Raw genomic sequence first — 18,962 nt, forward strand, 5'->3', positions numbered from 1 at the left:
AAGTTTGGACAAGAGAGGAACTCCGGGCCCCGTGGTGGTGGAGGAACGCTACGTGGAAGCTGAGCTGCAAGCAACCGGGCGGGTCATAGGTGGTGGATAATGCTTAATCGCGATAGCAACTAGTTGTGATTCGCGACCCGAACCAGCAGCGGGGGCTGACTGCGGGTGTGGTAGGACGAGGTAGTGGGCCCTATACGTTCTAGGCCTAAATACCACATGCCCTAAAGTAGCTCTGACAAGGCGAGCCAGCGCCGCCTTTAAATAAGCGCTTAGCCCAAATCTCTCTCCCGTTATCCTTCCTTCCTTCCTTCCTTCTGCGGCTGTTCGCCCATCTAAATATGGAAGCTGTTCTTCAATGTCAGCTTCTTTTACCGAACAGCCTAGATAAGCCGTGTAGTGTCGGTAGTGGTTGTTTCAACCGGCTAAGAATTACACTACGGACTACCTGTTTCAGTGGTAAAAATCTACCAAACAGGGAACCCCAATTCCATAGTGTCATGCGACCCGTGCTATGGGTAAAATTGTTGAGGGGGTTTAAAACATTCTCAATGGCGAACGGAGCCTGGGAAGAGTCGGGCGAACTCCCCAGTATGCTGCATTACGCAGCGGAACGTTCACTCTACACACCGATTTTTTCACCGATGACCCACTTAATTTTGCCGAATTTTTGTTGGCTGGGGGTTTGCAGAGACTCTCGGCTGATGGTAGTTCGGTGAAGTTTTGTTGAGTTTCGATTATCAAATTTCGATGTGTACAGATGAACCTGCCCAGAGGCCGTGTGGTATCCGGCCTAGAATTGAGCCACTGGAGTCCTGCTGCCATGTCGTAGGAGGCGACTGAAAGTAGGAGACCCTAAGTCAAGGTATAGTTCCGTGCCGAGGACTTAATGACTGGAGGGTCTAAAATATGTCAGTCGCGCACGGAGCATTTTGGGTTTTGCCCTTACTGTGTTATGCGAATCTCTGACACAGTGGACTATTATTTTCTTCGCAAATCGTGGGAATCAAATGATCATGCCCCATTTAAACCTGATATGGCTCGCTAAATGCGTTAACATCCCAACTCGCTTGGTGTCCTCTAGTTGTTGTGCAATTTGTGTTGGAGATGAAATGTATAGTTCTCTAATCAACAATGGTTAGAATAGCACAAGTCAATCTCCAACATAAACGTACAGCAACTATGAATTTATCTCGACTCATGCAGGAAGGTAAAGCTTCCATAGCATTGGTTCAAGAACCGTATTTCCATAAAGGAAACTTCTATTTTGGAAAGTTACTTAACACTGCCTTCATTGCTTACAACAAGACAGGCATGACTAACCCACGTGAAATGCCTCGCGCTTGCATTCTTGCAAATAAGGCTATTGACGCGTGTCTCATATCAGAGCTCACAACTCGCGATATCTGTGTTGTCACAGTTACATTGACTGTCGGAAACGTAGACAAAAAATATATATATTGTTCAGCATACCTACCGCATAACGAATCATCTCCTTCTGATGATTTCAAAAGCGTTGTATCATATTGTAGCAGAAATGGGCTTCCGCTCATTATCGGCAGTGATGCGAATGCTCATCACATCATTTGGGGCAGCTCAGACATCAATATGAGAGGCTCTGAACTGATGGGGTTCATAAGTAGTACAAATCTCCATATTCTGAATGTGGGAAACCGACCAACTTTTGCGAGGTCTGGGAGGGAGGAGGTGTTAGACATAACACTTTGCTCTGATAGAATTTTGCATGAACTGGGAAATTGGCAGGTTCCAAATGAAACTGAACCGTCTCTATCCGATCATAAATATATATTTTTCGATCATTTTGATGTCACCTTCAATGTGGTGACATATCGTAATCCTAAATCTACAAACTGGGACCTCTTTTTGGAAAACTTGGCGACTAAATTTCATGGATATTTTCCAACAATTAGTCAATTAGACGACTTAGATGACGTCGTGGATACGACAAACTCATTCATATTAGCATCCTACGAAGAAGCTTGTCCACTTCGTACTGTTAAATCGACTAGGGGAACCCCTTGGTGGAGGGCTGAGCTTGAAAGAATGAAGAAAGTTATGAGAAGAGCTTGGAACCGGCGTCAGCGTGATGACTCCAGGGCTTTCAGGTCAGCTCGTAGTGCATATAAGAAATGTCTTAGATCTGCAGAACGGGCTGGCTGGCAAAGCCTATGCACTAATGTCTCTAGTCTGAACGAGGCTAGCAGATTAAATAAAATTCTCTCCAAATCGAATGATTTTCAGATGAACTCCTTGAAAACCAGAGAGGGTGTTTATGTGACGGACGAAAAAGATGTTCTTAATTGTCTCTTCGACATACACTTTCCAGGTTGTATCGATCCGGAGTTGATCAATGTTCACAGATCTCATTCTGGTGATTCGGAAATGAGAAAGGCAAAAATGTACCAAAGTCCAAAAAAGTCAATTTTTGTCAAACATCTCAATGTTTCATGCATTTTAAAGTCATTTGGCATCACAAATACAAATTTGATTTTGAAAATTTTTCATTTAAGTTTATATGGGAATTTGCTGTGTGATTGCACTCTTCAACTCGTAACTCCGGAACTGGAAGTCCAATCAATAAAAAATTCAATCGCAGCCGATGGGAAGGTTGTACCTTTCATTTGAGACTAACTTTGTGCAAATCGGTCCAGCGATCTCTGAGAAACAGAGGTCACATTTTTTTCCACATACACACATACATGTAGTAAGACTCGGTCGGAGTAAAAGGAATAACGCAGGAAAAACGCTTCAAATCGGTTTATTCTACAAGTTCATGGAACGGTGAATACAGTGTACTGTGTGGGTATGTGGCTTGAATATAACTGCCTGCGTAGAAGCAGAAAATACACGGTAAAAGTTTTTTACTTCACTTGCGAGGACCGAGGGATAACCCATTTGTCCCACACGGCCTTTCCTGACTTCACTTACGACGCGGAAGTGACCAAGGTTTCAAGGAGTCTCCTGCGGTGCACGTTTTCTTGGGGCCTTCCGTTTCATCGTCGAGTTTCCGAATTTCGTACCGATCGTTGGGTAAAACATTTACTATCTCGTACGGTCCAAAATATCGGTGTTTCATCTTTTGTCCGACTCCGAACTGGGTCCTAGGGATGGCTACGATGTCACCCATTCTGTACCCCTTTGGTGGCTTTCGACGTAAATTGTAATATATATATATATATATATATATATATATATATATATATATATATATATATATATATATATATATATATATATATATATATATATATATATATATATATATATATATATATATATATATATATATATATATATATATATATATATATATATATATATATATATATATATATATATATATATATATATATAAATATATATATATTTTCTCGTTTCATTCTCGGAAATGGAATATTTTTATAATCAATGTGATAATAAATCCCGAAGTTGTTGTAACGGCATTTAATTAGCAAGGCACTAGAGGGTGAAGAATATTTTTCAATATTATGAGCCATAGTACTCAAGGGAGAGCAGGGAGTTGAAGGAAGAAAGTTCAGAAAAGCGTGGATTAGGGTCATTTGAGTAAGCTTAGAGTTTCCCGGCGATTTAACATTTTGCATGCTACCGCAGGAGTTAGGATATTTTGGCATTAGAATGCAAATCACCTGAGTCTGCGGCATGTCCGGACGAGCGTAAAGTAACTTGTTACTTCGTGCTGTCGGAACCGACTTGAAGTTGATTCAATTTTTTCGATTCACTTTCCATGGAGCCAACCAGAGAACAAAACCAGTCAATACCGCAATATTGTGCGTGCTTTTCCAAAGGAGACACGACGATTATTTTTCGTCGCAGCAAGATTCGCAGCGCTATTCGGCGCACGATTCGTCGCAATGTATTTCTTATGGGATGCCACTTTAATAAAAGATGGTGCAATTTTGTGTAAAAACCTTATTGTAAACAAAACATACTAAAACCTGAAACTTTAGAAGCACAGTTTTAGTCAGTTTCATTGAGAAATTCAGTTAAAGTAAATAATTAGCGCACATTAAACTTGGGTAATACATATTTTTCGACGTTTTTCAGCATTTATCATCAAATGCGCCAATTCAATTCGTCGCCTCAAAATTTAACGACTCGTTTCCAATGAAACGTACAATACTTTCTACTTAAAACGTTAATATACAATGCTTCGCTCATTTGAATTCGAAAAACTTCTGCTCGTTTGAATATGTCTTGTCCAGACTTTTACTAGAGGACATTAGTGTTCTTTTACGAAAGACACGTTGAGTAATGATGTGTAACTCATTATACAGATGAAGCTACTGTTCCGAGTTTAAATTATTTGCTGGAAATTTTCACTGAAAGCGTTCTAATTGTCATGTCAGTTTGTCGGTGGTGCTACCATAACACATCACAAATGTTTCAAGACATTACCTCTTATGAGCAATATAACAAGCATTGTACATATGTTTAGAGCAACGGTTTAGTGTTTGAACGCATTGCATTTACAAGTGCTTCGACGCTCTACTGCGCTACACTTTAATAGCATAATGCTTGAACTAAAAGTTATGAAACATTAGAATAATTTGACGTTTATAAAGAAAGTGTTCTATTTAAAAAATATCAACCTGAAACAACATTGAGTTCTTGTCGCCCGGTCTCACGAACACTTCTGCAGCTTCCTGGTTGAAAACAATCCCATTTGATTTTGCCGTCTTTGTTTATTATTTTCCACCAGCTAGTGATGTAGTGTTTGTGTCATGTGCCGTGTACGTACATGAGCCGTAGAAAAGACTATGGAGAGCCGTGTTGCAAACGGGCAATTTTCTAGGAATTGTGCAAAAATATCGAAGCACTGTCCAAACCTAGGGGTAGATCACTTGTGATGCATTTTTAAAAATCAGCGAAATTAAATGCATTTCTTTCCATCAAAATAGAAATTCATAATGTATTTTGCGTTGCGTGCAATATATTTTGCGTTGCGTGTAAGACGTCAAAACCCTACCAAAAATTAGCCCTACATTCAACAAAACGTCCAAAAAAGTGAATCAGCGTAGAACGTTTGTTAAACAAACTTTTCTGCGAGGGAGTGCAAAGTTGATGCAAAAATGGAAATAAAATTCATTTTTTCTAATTTGATGCAAATTTGTTATACATTTCTAGAGTGATCTGCCCCTAAGTCCAAACCATTAAATTCTTACCACATCAGCTTGTACCGCCTATAGCTTTCGACTATTTCCTATTTCCGGGAATACATGAAATTAAACAAAACGAATATGTATCCCTCTAATCTCCAATTCAGATGAAAGATATCAAAGAGAAACCGCTATATGCTCATTATTTCATCTGCACAATTTATTGTGAAATACGATTGTGTACCAGATGCATTTATATTATATTAAACTTTAGCAGACGCTGCGCTCTTTTTACATTTCATATAAAAGAAATGTATAGAATTCGCTCAAATTTTCAAGATTTTTTCCGAGGCCCGGAGGGCCGAGTCTTATATACCAATCGACTCAGCACGACGATTTGGGACAATGTCTGTGTGTGTGTGTATGTATGTAACGGACAAATTCTCATTCGTGTTTCTCAGCAATGGCTGAACCGATCTTATCCAAACCAATTTTAAATGAAAGAACTAAAAAACAGTATGAACGCTATTAATTTGTTTTTGATTCTGATGTTTAGTTTCCAAGATATGAATGTTTGAATGCGTAAAAATTGTGTTTTTCAGTTTTTTTTTTAAATTATCTGCAGAAATTGACAATATAGATTAACAATTTATAACTTATAACTTTATAACAATTTATAACTTTAAATGCGGTCGAAAGAGGTTTATCATTTCCCTTTGCCAGAAATATGACCAAAAACATGTAATCTATTATTAACGCCAAAACGGCTTATTTTAGGTCAATAGTATCTTCTGAGAATTTAATGGAGGTAATATGCCCTTTCTTTTGGTATTGTGCTTTTGCTGATTAATCTCCTTATGAGTGAGATATTTTCACAAATTTTCTTGAAAGGGATTATATCGAAATGATGTCTTCAGCAAATTTGTAGCTCTTACTTTTGCGAATAACTTTACTGAAGACTTCAAATATCTATTTTGAATACTTTAAAAGTTATGGTTTATTATTTGTTGATTACTCTTTGTCGCCTATTTATTGTTCAATATAGTAATAATCCATTGAAAGAAGCTAAACATTATTTCGATAAAACGAAATTTGTATTTCACTTTACTATCTACAACCGCTAGAAATAATCACCGAACACTTCGAAGTTGTCTGGAAGGAACTTGATAACCCATCAGTACAAAAATGTTCATTTGTGCGAACCTTCTGACTGCAATTTTTCTAACTTATAACCATCCGATCGATCTGAAACATATCGGAAAATGAAAAGCAAAACAAATAACTCCAAGCAACGGCGTAGCCAAGAGAAGGTTTTGGGGTTTAACACCATACAACCCCCCCCCCCCCCACCACACCCGAAAAAAATATTGAATTGAATTTGAAAATTTATTGATGCTGACTGATTTAATTCAATATTATAATAACAATTATCTGATCCGTAGATTGATAACCTGTTGTTGTAAACATCATGAGGACATTTGGTAAATTGTCGGAATGGGGTCCTGATATGTAACTGATTTATTGGTCTTGATTTCACAGTTGTCTAATAGCATCAATATCAAATTCCTGCCTGAAAACATTTCAATAGAAAATTCCAGAGTTCTGAAATCAATCATAATCCTCAGATTTCTTTTCAAATTGAGCTCGTTTTTGCAGGAATGTACGGTAATAAGGGTCTTTATTTAATAGGAAGCGAAGTTAAAATTGATTTAATGTCTATGAAACATAGAACTGCTCACCAAAAAAATGCATAACTTTCAACATTTGCTAAAAATGTTTTTGCCTTTCTCATTCACTCTAAAATTCGTCAATCCAATCCTGACCCGGAGGGCCGAGTGTCATATGCCAATCGACTGAGTTCGTCGCGATCGGAAAATGCCTGTGTGTGTATGTATGTGTGTATGTGGAAAAAAATGTGACCTCTGTTTCTCAGAGATGGCTGGACCGATTTGCACAAAGTTAGTACAACCTTCCCATCGGCTGCTATTGAATTTTTTATTGATTAGACTTCCGGTTCCGGAGATACGAGTTGAAGAGTGCAATCACACAGCAAATTCCCCCCCATGAAATGAAAAATTTTCAAAATAAAATTTGTATTTTTGATGCCAAATGACTTTAAAATGCATGAAATATTGAGATCTTTGACAAAAATTGACTTCTTTGGACTTCGGTACATTTTTGCCTTTCTCATATAGATAGGTTATGCAATCACTCTAAAAATCGTCCATCAGACCGGCCCGGAGGGAGTATGCAGTGAGGGGTTGCTACTTTAAAATTAAAACTAGTTTAAAATTTCTTAACAAGTTGAAAATTTTCGGCAGGACCTGGACCTCCCGGACCTTTCTCCATGATCCGCCGCTGGTTTCAAGCGATGTTTTAGTATCACATAGTATCTCAAGATCGTGGCTGTCGATCCACTGTATGTATGTGCAAAACGTACTAAACATGTAATATTCATTTCCACCATTGTATTGAACATAACCAGCCATGGAATCGTAGTCTGGACAAATGAGACAAGCACAGTTGCACCACTAGGTGGATTAAAACAGGTTTTTATTTTGGGAATGCGTCGAGTTGAGACGAAAACGTAATGTGATTAATAACGAGGGTAACACTTTCCGAATGTAGAGAGAAATTTATGAAAAATGACGATTTACATTCGACTCTAGCAGGTTCAGTTCGATTTTGATGAGTATTTGATTTTTGTTGTATGACCAATTATATGTATAGATTAAATGTTTAAAAACAGTAATTTAAGGTCAAGATAGCATCATTTTGAAACCGTCAATTTCGGAGGTTTGGTATCTTCGATGAGTTTTACAAACGTTAAACAGCGCATCATTTGATAAAATAATTTTGACGGGATATCGTCCAAGAAGTATTTATGGTGAATTTTCTCAGGTTAATATTCATGACTACAATAAAGTCTCAACAAATTCGCTAAAGACAGAAACTTTGTTACTATTTTCTGAAAAATTAATTCTGCATAATTTTAAAACTTGAAAAATTACGGTTTCGGAATTATGCTTTTCACCAAACCCCCACCAAACCGAATTTATGGCTACGCCGCTGAATTCAAGTAAATAGAAACAAAGTCGTTCTACACTCGTTCACAAGAAACTTTTTCGAATGCTGTATATCTATTATTATACATTGAAACCCCGATTTTATCAGCCAAATATGAACATATGTTTGATGGGCTCTAGCAGACGAACAAGACTGAATTCGAGTAAATCCTTTCTTGAGCATGTTTTCCTTATCATGAAGATGGAAATATGCAAAAATAAAAAGTTCATCATAATCAGAAATAGTTATCAGACTACATCAAGGGACGGGAAGAATATTTTAACAGCTTCAGTTTATTATAATGAAAGAATATTGCCCGATTTAGTCAATTTGTCAGCCTAAAATACGCCATGAGACTGATAAAAATGGGTCTTTATTGTATGTATTATTCACTCTGTTTCACATTAATAGGTACATTTCATTTTTGGAGATTTTTTTATTGCATCGAACTACAACAAATTTTAGGTAGTTTTCAAGGGGTTATTTTATAGACTTCTTCCAAAATTTGTGCGAACCTATTCCAATTCGTATACCAATTAATTGGTATACTTTTCCTACACAATATTACGAAAGCTTATTAAACAATTTTTTCTAATAAGTTTGTGAAGATTTTTTTATAGTTTTATTTTTTTATTTAATTTATTTTTAATAGTTTTATTTTTTATTTAACCGTGATTTTTTAATAAATAGTGACCATCGCTTCACAACGTAGTCTATTTTTCAGCACGATCTCTCGAATTGCTGAACTGAAAATTATAGAATAGAAATTAATTTTTAGTATTCTTTACAGATTTAACTCGCCGCGCAGATAGCTCTGAATTAGACCCGCTGGTGCCCTAAGACGATTTCGCTAGATTTTCAGAGCACTGTGCACCCAGTGCATTAACGCAAGTGACGGAAGGTTATCGAAAAGTGTCGTGAAAATGAAAATTCCAGTAATGATGATGATTTTCCCAAACGGTTCGTTTTCGTGAGGTTTTTATTTGTTCTTTGGCATTAGGATTAGCGATAATAATTCAAATCAAGGATACTACTGGGAAGTCACATTTAGAAAAAGTCGATGTCGAAGTAAAATTTAAAACTATGCACACATGCACTTCAGAGATAGCGTGATATGAGGAGCTGCGATTTCATGTCAACGCTTTTTTGTGATAAGAGCGATACTTACAAATGTAAACATAGGGCTTTTTTTCATACATGCGAATGAGGACTTTGAAACGCAACAAATTAACCTAAAAATTTGGATTCTACGATATCGCTTTCTTAAACTACAGCAAAAAATACAACGGGCGAAACTGTATTTTTGTTTGTTTATTTGAAGTTTTGCCCTCCACGCTCCATGCAAACAAACAGGGCGATACTTTTTTGCTAGCAGTTTAGAGGCGAAAATGTTATTTTCGTATTTATTTTAGGATTATCAAGCTGATACCAGCTGTAAATTGTAACAATGATCGCTATTGAAAAAACACGGACGAAATCGGTTGTGCAGAATGGTAGTTATTGTAAAAAACGTAAGGGCGATACCTCAATGCTGATAGGTGGGACCGAAAAAGTAAACAATCGCCAAAGGGGAGATACTATCATTTTGTCAATTTCAATAGCAAAAACAAATTTTAATTTAATAATTTCAAATACTTTATGAAGTTTTGGGTTTCGATCACTGAATCATGCAATCTGGGATGTAAAAAACACAATAGTTCTTAAATAGGAAATTAAACCAAGTCTGGAAATATTCACTGTTGATTTTCTTTGAATGGTGTCCCTGCTAGTATCGCCCTTTTCAAGAAAAAGCGTTGATTTCTTAGTTCTCAGTCGCGTTGGAAATTTGAGTAAAGTATAAACTTCAAATCGATTAAAAAAAATCGATTTTTTGGCTCAGTACAATATATAACCCCTTTAGGAAAATTCAGTTCTCGCACCACAATTTAGATATTTTATTAACAGAGCATTAGCAATAATTCGTTGGTATGTCTATTTTATGGGCCATTTTTTCGCTTTCCCATTGATTTGGTTTGAGATTTCTAGCACTGATGTTGTCCTATGCTGATTTGAGCGATTGTCCTGCCACTATCCCATGTAGAATGTGTTATCAAAAACATCGCGAAGCATAAAGTTCTAAATGTTCTCAAACGATATAATATCCGAAGAGAGTGATAAGAGTTATAAGAAATGTCTCATCACACTGTTAGGTGGATTAAAAACGTTTTTTTTATTATTTTCTATTTGATTATATTAATTTGTTTGCATTACATTTCTAATTTAGTATATTGGGTGTTCAGCCACAAGTGGTGACTTTTCATCCCTATTGTTTACATGATTCAGTTAATTATTAGCATTGCCGGTCTGAATATTGGTTTGTAAATTAATAGTTTGTTCTTTAGGCTGAGCCTAGAATCGAAGACTCCATATGAAGAAGACTGATATCTCTTTCCTTTCTCCATAAAAATGAAGAGCGACAGAGGTTCCAGCCCCTCTACTGGAGGAAGGTAGGAAGCTTAATGTAAAAGTGTATATGTGTGTGCATCACTATGGGAAGTACCACCTTTACCCGCAAGTGGCGTTGCTGTTACTTCGCTAAACATTTTATATATTTGTGCATTTTCTTTGGATTCCTTCAATGTGATCCTTAAATGTGAGTTTTTATCGTAAATCAAACCCAAGTATTTAACTTGATCTGACCACGTTAAATTCAAACCATTAAATTTAATAATATGGTTATTATTTGGCTTAAGAGAAGCTGTTGGCTTATGCGGAAACACAATCAATTGTGTTTTTGCCGTATTAGTGGAAATTTTCCATTTTTTCAGGTAATCATTGAAAATATTCAAGCTTCGTTGCAGTCGACTGCAGATAATACGAAGACTCCTACCAGTGGCTGAGATGCTAGCATCATCACAGAAAAGTGACTTTTTACAGCCTGTAGGTAGATTTGGAAGATCAGAGAAAGAAATATTGTATAGTATTGGTGCGACGCTTGATCCTTGAGGGAGGCTTTAACGGGTAGCTTATTAGATTTACAATTCTGATAAGAAACGGTACGGTTGGTAAGATAATTTTTAATTATCTTTATTATGTAAATTGGAAAATTGAAATCCCACATTTTGGCAATTAATCCTTTGTGCCAAACACTGTCGAAAACTTTTTCGATGTCTAGAAGAGCAACTCCAGTGGAATAGCCCTCTGAGATATTTGCCTTTATCATGTTAGTCACTCTCACAAGTTGATGAGTAATTGAATGTCCAATACGAAATCCAAACTGCTCAGGAAGAAAAATAGAATTCTCATTGATATGTGACATCATTCTAGTTAGGATGATTTTTTCAAATAATTTACTAAGAGAAGAGAGTATGCTAATTGGTCGATAGCTAGATGCTTCTGCTGGGTTTTTATCTTGCTTCAAAATAGGAATAACATTGGCATTTTTCCATCTTACAGGGAAGTATGCTAATTCAAAACATTTGTTGAATATTTTGACCAAGTATCTCATGGTTATTTCGGGAAGGTTTTTAAGAAGAATTTTGAAAATTCTATCATAACCTGGAGCCTTCATATTTTTTAACTTTTTCATGATGGATTTGATCTCATCATAGTTTGTTTCAACAATATCGTCTAGAGACAATACTTGATTTGAAACGTTTTCATATTTTTGTAAGACTTCGGTTTCAATAGGACTCACAACGTTGAGATTAAAATTATGGACGCTTTCAAACTGCTGAGCAAGTTTTTGAGCTTTTTCTTCGTTTGTAAGAAGTATGTGGTCACCTTCCTTCAAAGGTGGAATTGGTTTCTGAGGTTTCTTAAGAACCTTAAAAAGTTTCCAGAAAGGTTTAGAATTTAGCTTGATTTGCTCAACCTCTTTCGCTAAATTTTCATTTCTTAAGAGAGTGAATCTATGCTTAATTTCTTTTTATAGATCCTGATAGATAAATTTCATAGCAGGATCACGAGAACGTTGATATTGACGTCTTCGAACATTCTTCAAGCGAATCCGAAGTTGAAGATCGTCGTTAATAATAGGAGTATTAATTTTTTTTCTATGTTGTTGGTACTGATAAATTTCTAGCATCAACTATAGAATCACTTAAATTTTGTAATGCCGTATCAATGTCAGCCTTATTTTGTAAATCAAGGTCATGATTAAAATTATTCTCAATATAAATTTTGTACCTTTCCCAATTCGCTTGAACACTGAGCTAATGGGATTGGAAACAGCTTCTTGAGAAAGTGAAAAAGTTACTGGAAGATGATCAGAATCAAAGTCAGCATGTGTAATCAATTCGCTACAAAGGTGACTTTGATCTGTCAAAACCAAATCAATTGTTGATGGATTCCTTACAGACGAATAGCACGTAGGACCATTCGGGAACAAAATTGAATAATAACCAGAAGAGCAATTATTAAAAAGTAGTTTGCCGTTGGAATTGCTTTGAGCATTATTCCAGGCTCGGTGTTTGGCGTTAAAATCACCGATTATGAAGAATTTCGACCGATTTCTGGTAAGTATTTGTAAGTATCCCTTCAAAAAATTAATTTGCTCGCCAGTGCACTGAAAAGACAAATAGGCTGCAGCAATAAAAATGACAAGATCAGTTTCAATTTCAATACCCAAACTTTCGATCACCTTGTTGTCAAGAGACGGCGTAACTGAATCTTTGATCCTGCCATTAACCGCTATTGCGATTCCTCCGCCGAATCCAACAATTCGATCAAATCGATGAATAACAAAATTAGAGTTACTCTTCAATTTAATACTTGGTTTTAAAAAAGTTTCGGTCACAACGGCTATATGCACATTATGTATCCTCAAGAAGTTTCGTCTTCGCACGTTTTTAATGAACGAGCATTCCAATTTAAAAAATTTAAATGATTATTTAAAGTCATTGTTAAACTTTAATTTCATTACAATTTTGTTAGCAAATTCCCAACTCGCTTGAAAAGATTCAAACATGGAGGTAGAATTTAACATGGCAATCATCATAGGTAACATATGGTCTTGCAAGTATTTTAATTTTTCTTCCGTTAGGCTACCTAGATCCATTGGACTAAAGGAAGCGTTAGGTGCAAACGAATTTGTAGGCGTGGTAACGGAAGCCGTTATTTTGGCCTTGTTACCTGCCACTGAAGCATAAGATGTCACACCATTGTAGGATGGTTTGACAGAGGTAGAAGAAGTTGTTAATCAATTTTGAATCGGATTAACACGTTTGGACGTGTTTTCTTGAAGTGTACCTAAAGAAGTAGGTACATTTTTGCCTTTCTCATATAGAAAGGTTATGCAATCACTCTGAAAAACGCCAACCTAATCCCGGCCCGAAGGGCCGAGTGTCATATCCCATTCGACTCAGTTAGTCGAGATCGGAAGTCTGTATGTGTGTGTATGTGTGTATGTATGTGTGTGTATGTGTGTGTGTATGTGTGTGTATGTGTGTGTATGTATGTGTGTATGTGTGTGTGTGTATGTGTGTGTATGTGTGTGTATGTGTGTGTGTATGTATGTGCGTATGTGTCAAATAATGTCACTCATTTTTCTCAGAGATGGCTGGACCGATTTGCCCAAACTTAGTCTCAAATGAAAGGTGCAACCTTCCCATTGGCTGCTATTGAATTTTGGATCGATCGGAATTCTGGTTCCGGAATTACGGGTTTCAGAGTGCGGCCACACAGAAATTTCTCATAAAAACTATAGGAAAAATTAAAAATAGAATTTTTATTTTTGATGCTAAATGTATTCAAGGTGCATAAAACGTCGAGATTTGATGCAAACACGAAAAAAATTTGACGAAGATTCACTTTTTTGGATTTTGCACATTTTTGCCTTTCTCATATAGAAAGGTTATGCAATCACTCTGAAAAACGCCAACCTAATCCCGGCCCGAAGGGCCGAGTGTCATATCCCATTCGACTCAGTTCGTCGAGATCGGAAAAAAGTCTGTATGTGTGTGTATGTGTGTATGTATGTGTGTGTATGTGTGTGTATGTGTGTGTGTATGTGTGTGTGTGTATGTATGTGCGTATGTGTCAAATAATGTCACTCATTTTTCTCAGAGATGGCTGGACCGATTTGCCCAAACTTAGTCTCAAATGAAAGGTGCAACCTTCCCATCGGCTGCTATTGAATTTTGAATCGATCTGAATTCTGGTTCCGGAATTACGGGTTTCAGAGTGCGGCCACACAGAAATTTCTCATAAAAACTATAGGAAAAATTAAAAATAGAATTTTTATTTTTGATGCTAAATGTATTCAAGGTGCATAAAACGTCGAGATTTGATGCAAACACGAAAAAAAATTTGACGAAGATTCACTTTTTTGGATTTTGCACATTTTTGCCTTTCTCATATAGAAAGGTTATGCAATCACTCTGAAAAACGTCAACCTAATCCCGGCCCGAAGGGCCGAGTGTCATATCCCATTCGACTCAGTTCGTCGAGATCGGAAAAAGTCTGTATGTGTGTGTATGTGTGTATGTATGTGTGTGTATGTGTGTGTATGTGTGTGTATGTGTGTGTGTATGTATGTGCGTATGTGTCAAATAATGTCACTCATTTTTCTCAGAGATGGCTGGACCGATTTGCCCAAACTTAGTCTCAAATGAAAGGTGCAACCTTCCCATCGGCTACTATTGAATTTTGGATCGATCGGAATTCTGGTTCCGGAATTACGGGTTTCAGAGTGCGGCCACACAGAAATTTCTCATAAAAACTATAGGAAAAATTAAAAACAGAATTTTTATTTTTGATGCTAAATGTATTCAAGGTGCATAAAACGTCGAGATTTGATGCAAACACGAAAAAAAATTTGACGAAGATTCACTTTTTTGGATTTTGCACATTTTTGCCTTTCTCATATAGAAAGGTTATGCAATCACTCTGAAAAACGTCAACCTAATAAAAAAAATTTTCGACTCGCATAAGGTTTCTGGATTTTAACAGGGGCGTAGTTGATGGTTTACGGAGAGGGGTTACACCCCCCCTCTACTGTTCACTCTCCTCCTTTAAAAATCTCCTTAAATCACCCCTCAGACCACCACCTCATACCCCTCCCTTTCAACCCCATCATCTTTAAACCACCACTATATTACAAGGCATACCAATTTAAGCTGAGGAGTCGTTCGTTCATGGGACTTTCGCCCTCCTCACATACCCATCCCCGCATGACAAAATGAGTTTGCAAGCAGATAACATTGATCTAATGCTGATTAGGCTAATGGAGTATGATATTTTTTTGTTTCAAGTGTTTCACCGTCGACACGTAGCTCATCAATTTCGTGGCTGGCATGCCATTGTCTATAAGTGCAAAGTGTACTAAGAATGTAATGGACATTTCCACAATTATGTTGAACATAAAAAGCCTCCGTGCCATAGTTTAGAGAAATGAGAAAGGCACAATTGCACCGCTAGGTGGATTAAAACAGGTTTTTATTTGTTGTTTTTGTTGTCTAGAACGAGAATTTATATTTTTTTTCTCGAACAGGACAACGCCAGAAATTCGATTTATGATTTTCGCTACAATTAGCGCATTTTAAACTTTTTGTGGCTTTTTTCACCGGACAAGTATCTTTCGTGTTGGATTTATCACCACAGAATCCAAATGACAATTTTTTGTGCCGTGCCCAAAGCCTTGGCATCTACGACACTGGGTCAGATTTTGAATTCTGCCCCCATGTCGTCGATAATGTTCCCACTTTACTCGCACGTGGAACATAAAACGTGCTTTTTCAAATACTTTCAAATTATTACTCTCATTACGGTTAAAATGAATTAAATAATGCTCCTGGATAATTCCAGAGCGTACTGGCGTGTCATCGCCGTTATCCTTTCTCTTCATAAGAATAACTTGTAAAGGAGAAAAGCCAAGTAAATTTTTCAATTCGTTGGATATTTCATCCAAACTTTGACCTTGTGGTAGCCCTTTCAAGACATCCTTGAATGGTCTATCTGTCTTGAAATCATATGAATATAATTTATATAACTTCCCGTAACTGGAGTAGTTGTTTGTGGCCAATCAATTCTTCCGCTGTAACTCGACATTCTCCTCTTCGGCCAATCTGAAAAGAGACTTTCACGTCCGGAAGGAACGTCGAAAGCTCAGTTCGAAAAGCTTTGAAGTCGGAGATCATCACTGTTATAGGCGGAGGTGATTGCATTTTCTTCTCATTGGCATGATGCACGATGCAAGGAAATTTAGAAATTTCATCAGCTTCACATTCAGATAAAACATCGAACGAGTTGCTGCAGTCAATTGAATTTTCGGGTGGAGAAGATACTCTTTTCCGTTTAGCTTTAATTTTTGGCACACGGCCTTTCTGGGAGGACCCATTTAGGCTGAATTGTTCTTGAAAAATGTTTTAGTCTTGAAAAAGACTGATTGAGTAGAAAAAGTAGATAGTCTTGAGAAAGACTAATTATCGAAAAAATATAGGTAGTCTTGAGAAAGACTGATCGAGCGAAAATATAGGTAGCCTTGAGAAAGACTGTTGCTGTTGAAAAACCCTAGGTAAACCAGGAGCTATCAAGAGTTGTGACCGGTTCGAACGAAGGTTCAAGCCGGTATTAGACGCTGCGCTCTCGTTAATAGATGTCAATACTGACCATGTTTCGGAATCTCATCTAAAAAACCGATCTTTGCTTCGTTTGTTGATGTTTATATTTCGCGATCCGGGAACCACACGATAATTACTAATACAGCGCAAATTCGTTAGTTAGGTTACGACCGAGATGCATTATAGTATAGGTGTTCACATTCGTCATGTTTGAGTGTGTTGGTTTGTTGCTAGAGAAATTAATCATGGCGGCCCAGGACCGCGAAGCATATAATCAACAAACCGACCAATCGAAACGAAGCTTGTAAGCACGTGGTAAAAATAAGGATGGCGTCCGGGATCGCAAAAGAGCAAATGTTTACATCACTAACCAATCAGAATGAAGATATGGGACCACGTGCTTCTGTTTTCTTCTTCATTTCTTTTTGTTTGCCCGAAAAAAGTGACAGTTGATGCACACATAGAAAAAAATGTGTACACCTGTATACACCTCGGGTCACGACTGCGCCCCAACTAGCGAATCGTATCCGTTAATTGAGGAAACTGACAGCTGACAAAAATTACCCAAGGGAAACGCTGATTTTTTGTTTTCTTTCAATAAAAAACAAACAGAAATATTTTACGGTTCACAAAAGCTGGTTGTTTCCTTCAAGTTTAAAGTTGTTTTTGTGACAAAGTATGTCATTAGTGTTCTTTTTTGCCATCAATTATTTTTTGATAAATTCCTTCAAATAAAACAAGATGTGGGTACACCGTCTGAAAAAGCCAATAAAGCACAAAAATAATACGATTCCACTAGCTAAAAATCATTGGATAATGTGATTGGCATCAGATATGACCTTCAAAAGTTAGTAAACTAACCTGTCTGCGACACAAACTAATTGATGCTGAAAGGAATAAGCGAAATATTTAACACATTTATTTCACAAAAATTATTCCGGAATATGAATTCAAAAAATAAAATTCCATTGAATTTCAAAGCATGCTTTTTTCCTAGATCGCCACAGAAATCAACCAATAAGCCCCTTGAAATCAATGACCTTCAAACGTCAATCAGTTTTTAACTTTCAGTTTTGACATAAGAGTGTCTTTTACCCGGTCAACGTGGCAAGCAGAAAGTTAGCAAAAGTTAAGCAAAGCGAAATTTATGCTGGCAGGGTTTCTGCGAGCATTTTGCGCGATTTGTGCGAGAATTCTGGCAACGAATTCGCTCAAATGCAACAACCGTTTCTGACAGAAGCGGTTAAACCAACCGATGCTGCTCACTTTTATCCAGAATCCACGCTGCATGCTTACTGCCACATCTTTGTCAGATGTTTAGCTCGATTCGTGCTAAATTCTACCAGGTAGGAATTGCCAGGATTTTTGCACAGTTTATGTCCGAGTTATGCCAGGGTTTTGCTAGGTTCCTGTCAAAATTTGCCAGAAAACGCGAGCGAAACCGAATTCGTCCAAGCTCAACTAACCCGACAGGATACGCGTAGAAATCTGTCAGGGCTGCCAAACCAAAAATTACAGAAATCTAGCAGACCGGTCTCTGCCAGAAAATTTGCTCACTGGGTAGTTGGGGCATGCTCCAACTAGCGAACACCGAACTAACGAACAGCCCAACTAGCAAACCCCCAACTAACAAATTTACGCTGTAACCTCAAAAAATGACAAATGTTTGCACCTCTTCTTCTATACCGAAATGTCGTTGCATTAACAAAGACTATATAATGTAAAACAAAAGAGATTATAACTACTTGAGGGAGCAAAGCGCTACTGTCTCCATGTATTCACGGACTGAAACATGGGGTCTCGCTCTAGCATATTATATCCCATTACTTTGACAGGGGCCAGGACCCGGGCAATATGTGTCAAACTAATGGTCCTAGCATATGTAAGAGCGAGATGATAAATTTTCAGTGTTAACAGCGACATGCGACCTCCAGTAGTTATAATATCTTTTTGTAAAACATTATTCATATATTGCAAATATCATTCTGTCGGCAACTATCCTCCACAGACAAGAGTGCTAACCTAGGGGCAGATCACTCTAAGAATGTATAACGGATCTGCATCAAATTGACAAAAATGCATTTAATTTCCATTTTTGCATCAGCTTTGCACTGCCCCGCAGAAAAGTTTGTTTAACAAACGTTCTACGCTGATCCACTTTATGCGACGTTTTGTTAAATGTAGGGCTAGTTTTTCTCTAATGGCGATTTCGCTTGAACCT

At 37.2% G+C, this 18,962-nt stretch overlaps 1 protein-coding gene across 10 annotated transcripts in view; it reads left to right on the plus strand.

The window, feature by feature from the left end:
* LOC131691421 (uncharacterized) overlaps positions 1-18,962 on the plus strand; it is a 1,322,992-nt gene that overhangs the window by 924,120 nt on the left and 379,910 nt on the right. The window lies entirely within an intron of this gene.

The sequence above is a fragment of the Topomyia yanbarensis genome, chromosome 3 (genome assembly GCF_030247195.1).
Source record: "Topomyia yanbarensis strain Yona2022 chromosome 3, ASM3024719v1, whole genome shotgun sequence".
NCBI classification, from domain to species: Eukaryota; Metazoa; Arthropoda; class Insecta; order Diptera; family Culicidae; genus Topomyia; species Topomyia yanbarensis.